The following is a 7,177-nucleotide window of genomic DNA, read 5'->3' on the forward strand; positions in this document are numbered from 1 at the left end:
GGAAAGAAAAAAGGAGAGGAGCGGGGAGGGGAGGGGAATTTTCCAAGATTAGAATATGAGAGATCACCTAGTTTGATGGGCAATTATTTACAGAAAAGGAAATAAAATATACTACTAGTATAATAAAAAGGTATTATTTAAAAAATACTACCAATCTGAAAGGGCACTTTTTTTTAGGGCACTTTTCTAATAGGAAGGCGACAGGTTAGGTGCTCAAGGGCGGCTAGAACCCGATCTGTGAACGCGCCTGCCAGTGACTGCAACACTACATCACCTTTAGTTGGCCTTATTATTGAGTCATAAAACTGGGTTGGGTTTGTCCATCCACATGGAGTCAGGCAGTAGTGGAAAAAGTACTCAATTGTCATGCTTGAGTAAAAGTAAAGATACCTTAAAAGTTGTTAGGGCTATCCGCTGAAAAGGCAGAGCGCGAAATTAAAAAATATTTTTCAGAAAATATTTAACTTTCAAACATTCACAAGTGCAATAGACCAAATTAAAGCTTGACTTCTTGTTAATCTACCCATCGTGTCCGATTTAAAAAATGTTTTACAGCGAAAGCACACCATATGATTATGTTAGGTCAGAGCCTAGTCACAAAAAAACACATACAGCCATTTTCCAGCCAAAGAGAGTAGTCACAAAAAGTAGAATTAGAGATAAAAATGAATCACTAACCTTTGATGATCTTCATCAGATGACACTCATAGGACTTCATGTTACACAATATATGTATGTTTTGTTCGATAAAGTTCATATTTATATCCAAAAATCTCAGTTTACATTGGCGCTTTATGGTCAGTAATGTTGTGCCTCGAAAAACATCTGGCAAATTTTCAGAGCCACATCAATTTACAGAAATACTCATAATAAACTTTGATAAGAGACACAAGTATTATGCACAGAATTGTAGATTTTACTTCTCCTTAATGCAACCGCTATGTCAGATTTCAAAAAACTTTACGGAAAAAGCACACCTTGCAATAATCTGAGTACAGCGCTCAGACAACAAAACAAGCCAAACAGATATCCGCCATGTTGTGGAGTCAACAGAAGTCAGAAATGGCATTATAAATATTCACTTACAAAGGTGATCTGATGATCTTCATCAGAATGCACTCCCAGGAATCCCAGTTCCACAAGAAATGTTTGATTTGTTCGATAAAGTCTATAATTTCTGTCCAAATACCTCCTTTTTGTTTGCGCGTTTAGTACACAAGCCGAGCTCACGACGTGCGGGCAAGTCCTGGCAAAAGTTCAGATGAAAATTAATATTACAGTTCGTAGAAACATGTCAAACGAGGTATAGAATCAATCTTCAGGATGTTTTTATCATAAATCTTCAATAATGTTTCAACCGGAGAATTCCTTGGTCTGTAGAAATGCAATGGATCGCAAGCTACCTCTCACGTGAATGCGCGTGATCAGCTCATGCCACTCTAGCAGACCTCTGACTCATTCAGCTCACATTCCCCCCTCCCTCACAGTAGAAGCATCAAACAAGGTTCTAAAGACTGTTGACATCTAGTGGAAGCCTTGGGAAGTGCAATATGACCCCATAGATACTGTGTATTCGATAGGCAATGAGTTGAAAAACTATAAACCTCAGATTTCCCACTTCCTGGTTGGACTTTTCTCAGGTTTTCGCCTGCCATATGAATTCTGTTATACTCACAGACATCATTCAAACAGTTTTAGAAACTTCAGAGTGTTTTCTATCCAATACTACTAATAATATGCATATATTAGCATCTGGGCCTGAGTAGCAGGCAGTTTACTCTGGGCACACTTTTCCTCCGAATGTGAAAACAGGTTTTAATAGAAAATGACTTAAGTAAAAGTGAAAGTCACAGTAAAATACTACTTGAGTAAAAGTTGTGGTGGAATATTGACTCAGAAATATAACACATTTACTAGAACTTGTGAATTCAAATGAGACTTTAATACAAGGTAGCAAAGCCAAGCCCTTCCATGTAAAGACTCTTTTACAAACGTAACAGAGCCGAGCCCCTCAATGGAAAAGACTAAGTTCTCATATTACAGAATCCTGCCTTTATAGTATTCTAACGTATATAGTCCCCTCCCTCTATATGAAAATAGCTTCCCTTGACCTTTCTTTATCATCATTTTTCCATCTCAGTTCTTGCTTGTTAACGCCCACATCTGACAGCTGTATAGGTTGTAATGGTAGCAGGGCCTTGGTCCTATACGGGTCCTATATGTTCCATTCCTTATGTGTCCATTCTGTCATAGCTCTCCAATGTGGACAGCTAAGATGCTGCTAATAATGGAAATGTAATCATAGTCATGAGTATTGCTCTGACGTAATCCCCCCTTTGGGACTAATTAGTCCCAAACAAAAACACACAAATAAATCAAAGGCAAGGGAGCATCAATAATCAAGCACTGGGCAAACGTCCCCCTATCTGGCCTAACGATTGAGACTCCATAAACTCAAAGAAGACCGGATCAAACACCTCCATACCTATACTTTAGAAAGAAGTAAAGGATCCAATCTGTACAAATACAAAGTAAAATCAAACTGAAAATACAATGTAAAAGCATGAGCATGTAATACATAGCCTTGCCTGAGGTTATCTCAGTTATGAAAAACATAAAGAAAATAAGAAAAACCTTTTAATGTCATTCTAAATATGACACTTAAACAAGATCCTTCCTTGCAGACACCTCTGTAACAACAGTGAAATCACAAATGAAAATACCTGTTAAAGGATTAAGGACATGATCCGTGGACACTTGTCACCGGAATTTCCCTATGTTACCTACAAGTTTAAGTAAACACAATTCAGAAGTTCTACCTTCCTTTATCCATTGTCAACGGTAGAAAGGAAATAGAAAATACATTCCAGAGTAAGTGATTACAAGGTTATACATATCGCAGAGGTCCAGTTTTCAATCAAGCACATTAGAGTCAGGTGTTTTACTAAAAATAGGAAAACCTTGATCACCATAATCATTGCAATCATATCCTCCTCCTGGGGTAACCCCATTTACCTAAAGCTAAATCCAACCAGTCCCAAGCATGGGTTAAATCCTGCATTCTCCTTAACCTCTTGTCGCAATCCCTTCAGTTTGGGCATAGCTAAAGGAAAAGATCCATCTAGTACAGTGTTATTGGGAATAAAAGTACAACAATCATCTCCAAACATCACACAGACACCACCTTTCTCAGCTAAACGCCAATTTAAAGCTTGTCTATTCTGCTATGTCATTTTGCTAGTCGCCTGTACCTGTTCTCCTAAGGCTGTTCATGTAAAGTCAGTATAGTTAATGAATCTCTGTTGATTATAATTTATCCATTCTAAGTTTGGGGACCTCGATCAGACACTATATCCTCAGGCACCCCGTAGTGCCGGAAGACGTGCGTAAACAAGGCCTCTGCAGCCTGTAGGGCCGTAGGGAGACCAGGCAGAGGGAGGAGACGATCGGACTTAGAGAACCGATCCACAACGACCAGGATCGCGGTGTTACCCTGTGAGGGGGAGATTGGTAAGAAAATCCACCGTCAGGTGCGACCAAGGCCGTTGTGGAACGGGTAAGGGGTGTAGCTTCCCTCTGGGCAGGTGCCTAGGAGCCTTACACTGGGCGCACACTGAGCAGGAGGAAACATAAACCCTAACGTCCTTAGCCAAGGTAGGCCACCAGTACCAACCGCTCAAACAGCGCACTGTCCGACCGATCCCAGGATCACCAGAGGAAGGTGATGTGTGGGCCCAATAGATCAACCGGTTACGGACAGCTCCCACACTCCCGGCACCACCAGGCAGGAGGCTGGGAGTATGGGAGTGGGATCCATGGGCCACTCCACTGTGTCATACAGCCGGGACAATGCGTCTGCCTTCACGTTCTGGGAGCCTGGTCTGTAAGAAAGGGTGAACACAAAACGGGTGAAAAACATGGCCCACTTTGCCTGGCGAGGGTTCAGTCTCCTCACTGCCCGGATGTACTCCAGATTGCGGTGGTCAGTCCAGATGAGAAAAGGGTGTTTAGCCCCCTCAAGCCAATGTCTCCACGCCTTTACGACAGCCAGCAGCTCCCGGTCCCCCACGTCATAGTTTCGCTCCGCCGGGCTGAGCTTCTTCAAGAAGAAGGCACAGGGGCGGAGCTTCGATGGCGTACCTGAGCGCTGAGAGAGCACGGCTCCTATCTCAGCCTCGGACGCATCCACCTCCACTATGAATGCCAAAGAGGGATCCGGATGGGCCAGCACAGGAGCCGAGGTAAACAGAGCCTTCAGGTGACCAAAAACCCTGTCCGACTCAGACGACCACTGCAAACTCACCGGGCCCCCCTTCAGCAGTGAGGTAATGGGAGCCGCTACCTGACCAAAACCGCGGATAAACCTCCGGTAGTAATTGGCAAACCCAAGAAACCACTGCACCTCCTTTACCGTGGTGGGAGTCGGCAAATTCAGCGTTCGGGTATGCCATCGAAGCTCCGCCCCTGTGCCTTCTTCACGAAGAAGCTCAGCCCGGAAATGTCTTTGAAATGTCTTTATTATTTTGGAACTTCTGTGAGTGTAATGTTTACCGTAAATGTGTATTGTTTATTTCACTTTTGTTTATTATCTACTTCACTTGCTTTGTGAAAACCTTTCTACTGAAAACCTGAGCTCTTCAGGCTGTGTAACTGTATTAACACAGTTTGGCAGACCCTATGTATACTCTTTAGTTATGAAGAGCTCAGGTTTTCAGTAGAATGGCATTAACGGTATTCAATCACAAATATGAACATCTCATAGAATTAATGGGGGAAGTGATTGTCGGTCAAAACAGTTTGACCCCGACGTGATTTGAACACGCAACCTTCTGATCTGGAGTCAGACGCGCTACCGTTGCGCCACGAGGTCCATACACAAATCACGCATTTGTCACTACGTCTCTCTCGCTCGGTCTCTCGCTCGGTCTCGGTCCCTCCCTCGTCATTAAATTCAAGGGCTTTATTAGCATGGGAAACATAGTTCCAAAATAATAAAGGCATTTCAAATCTCATATTATGTCTATATACAGTGTTGTAACGACATGCAAATAGTTAAAGTACAAAAGGGAAAATAAATCAACATAAATATGGGTTGTATTTACAATGGTGTTTGTTCTTCCCCTGTTGTCCTTTTCTTGTGGCAACAGGTCACAAATCTTGCTGCTGTGATGGCACATTTTGGTATTTCACCCAGTAGATATGGGAGTTTATCTAAATGTTTTTTGTTTTTTTCGAATTCTTTGTGGATCTGTGTAATCTGAGGGAAATATGTGTCTCTAATATGGTCATACATTTGACAGGAGGTAAGGAAGTGCATCTCAGTTTCCATATCATTTTGTGGGCATTGTGCACATATCCTCTTCCCTTGAGAGCCAGGTCTGCCTTCGGCTCAATAGCAAGGCTATGTTCACTGAGTCTATACATAGTCAAAACTTTCCTTAATTTTGGGTCAGTCACAGTGGTCAGGTATTCTGCCACAGTGTACTCTCTGTTTAGGGCCAAACAGCATTCTAGTTTGCTCATTATTTGTATCGAAATGCTTGTGCTTCTAGTCCGACAGTGCAGTAATATCTAACAAGTAATCTAGCAAATTCACAACGGCTACCTTATACACACAATGTAAGGAGATTGAATAAGAATAAGTACATATAAATATATGGATGCGCGATGGCCGTGCGGCATAGGCAAGATGCAATAGATGGTATAAAATACAGTATATATTATTGAGATGAGTAATGTAGGATATGTAACATTATTAAAGTGCCATTATTTAAAGTGACTAGTGATACCATTATTAAATCAATTTATTAAAGTGGCCAATGATTTGAGTCTGTATGTTGGCAGCAGCCTCTCTATGTTAGTAATGGCTGTTTAATAGTCAAATGGCCTTGAGATAGAAGCTGTTTTTCAGTCTCTCGGTACCAGCTTTGATGCACCTGTACTGACCTTGCCTTCTGGATGATAGCGGGGTGAACAGGCAGTGGCTCGGGTGGTTGTTGTCCTTGATGATCTTTTTGCGCTTCCTGTGACATCGGGTGATGTAGGTGTTCTGGAGGGCAGGTAGTTTGCCCCCGGTGATGTATTGTGCAGACCGCACTACCCTCTGGAGAGCCTTGCAGTTGAGGACGGTGATACAGCCCGACAAGATGCACTCAATTGTGCATCTGTAGAAGTTTGTGAGGGTTTTAGGTGACAAGCCAAATGTATTTTGCGCCTTCTCCACCACGCTGTCTATGTGGGTGGACCATTTCAGTTTGTCCGTGATGTGTACGCCAAGGAACTTAAAACTTTCCACCTTCTCCACTACTGTCCCGTCGATGTGGATAGGGGGGTGGTCCCGAAGTCCATGATCATCTCCTTTGTTTTGCCCCAGTGTTGAGGATCAGCGGGGTGGAGATGTTGTTTCCTACCCTCACCGCCTGGGGGTGGCACGTCAGAAAGTCCAGGACCCAGTTTCACAGGGCGGGTCGAGACCCAGGGTCTCAAGCTTAATGATGAGTTTGTAGGGTACTATGGTGTTAAATGCTGAGCTGTAGTCAATGAACAGTATTCTTACATAGGTATTCCTCTTGTCCAGATGGGATAGGGCAGTGTGCTGAGTGATGGCGATTGCGTTGTCTGTGGACCTATTGGGGCAGTAAGCAAATTGGAGTGGGTCTAGGCTATCAGGTAGGGTGGAGGTGAAATGATCCTTGACTAGTCTCTCAAAGCACTTCATGATGACAGAAGTGAGTGCTACTGGGTGATTGTCATTTAGTTCAGTTACCTTAGCTTTCTTGGGAACAGGAACAAGGGGGGCCATCTTGAAGCATGTGGGGACAGCAGACTGGGATAGGGATTGATTGAATATGTCCGTAAATACACCATACATGTAAATACACCTGTTTTAGTTTCTTTCTATAGGAGGGGAGCAACAAGATGGAGTCATGGTCAGATTTACCAAAGGGAGGGCAGGGGGAGCCTTGTATGGATGTTAGAGTAGCAGTGGTCCAATGTTTTGCTCGAGCGGGTGCAAAAATAAATATGCTGGTAGAATTTGCGTAACCTTGTTCTCAAATTAGCTTTGTTAATATCCCCAGCTACAATAAATGCAGCCTCAGGGTATATGGTTTCCAGTTTACATAGAGTCCAGTGGAGTTCTTTCAGGGCCGTTGCAGTATCTGCTTGGGGGGGGGTG

General features: G+C 43.1%; 1 non-coding gene across 1 annotated transcript; it reads right to left on the reverse strand.

Moving 5' to 3' along the window:
• Window positions 1-4,798: 4,798 nt before the first annotated feature.
• trnaw-cca lies at window positions 4,799-4,870 on the reverse strand. Its single transcript has one exon. It is a non-coding gene; the product is annotated as a tRNA-Trp (tRNA).
• Between the last annotated feature and the right edge of the window lie 2,307 nt (window positions 4,871-7,177).

Source organism: Oncorhynchus tshawytscha, linkage group LG15 (assembly GCF_018296145.1).
Source record: "Oncorhynchus tshawytscha isolate Ot180627B linkage group LG15, Otsh_v2.0, whole genome shotgun sequence".
NCBI lineage: Eukaryota > Metazoa > Chordata > Actinopteri > Salmoniformes > Salmonidae > Oncorhynchus > Oncorhynchus tshawytscha.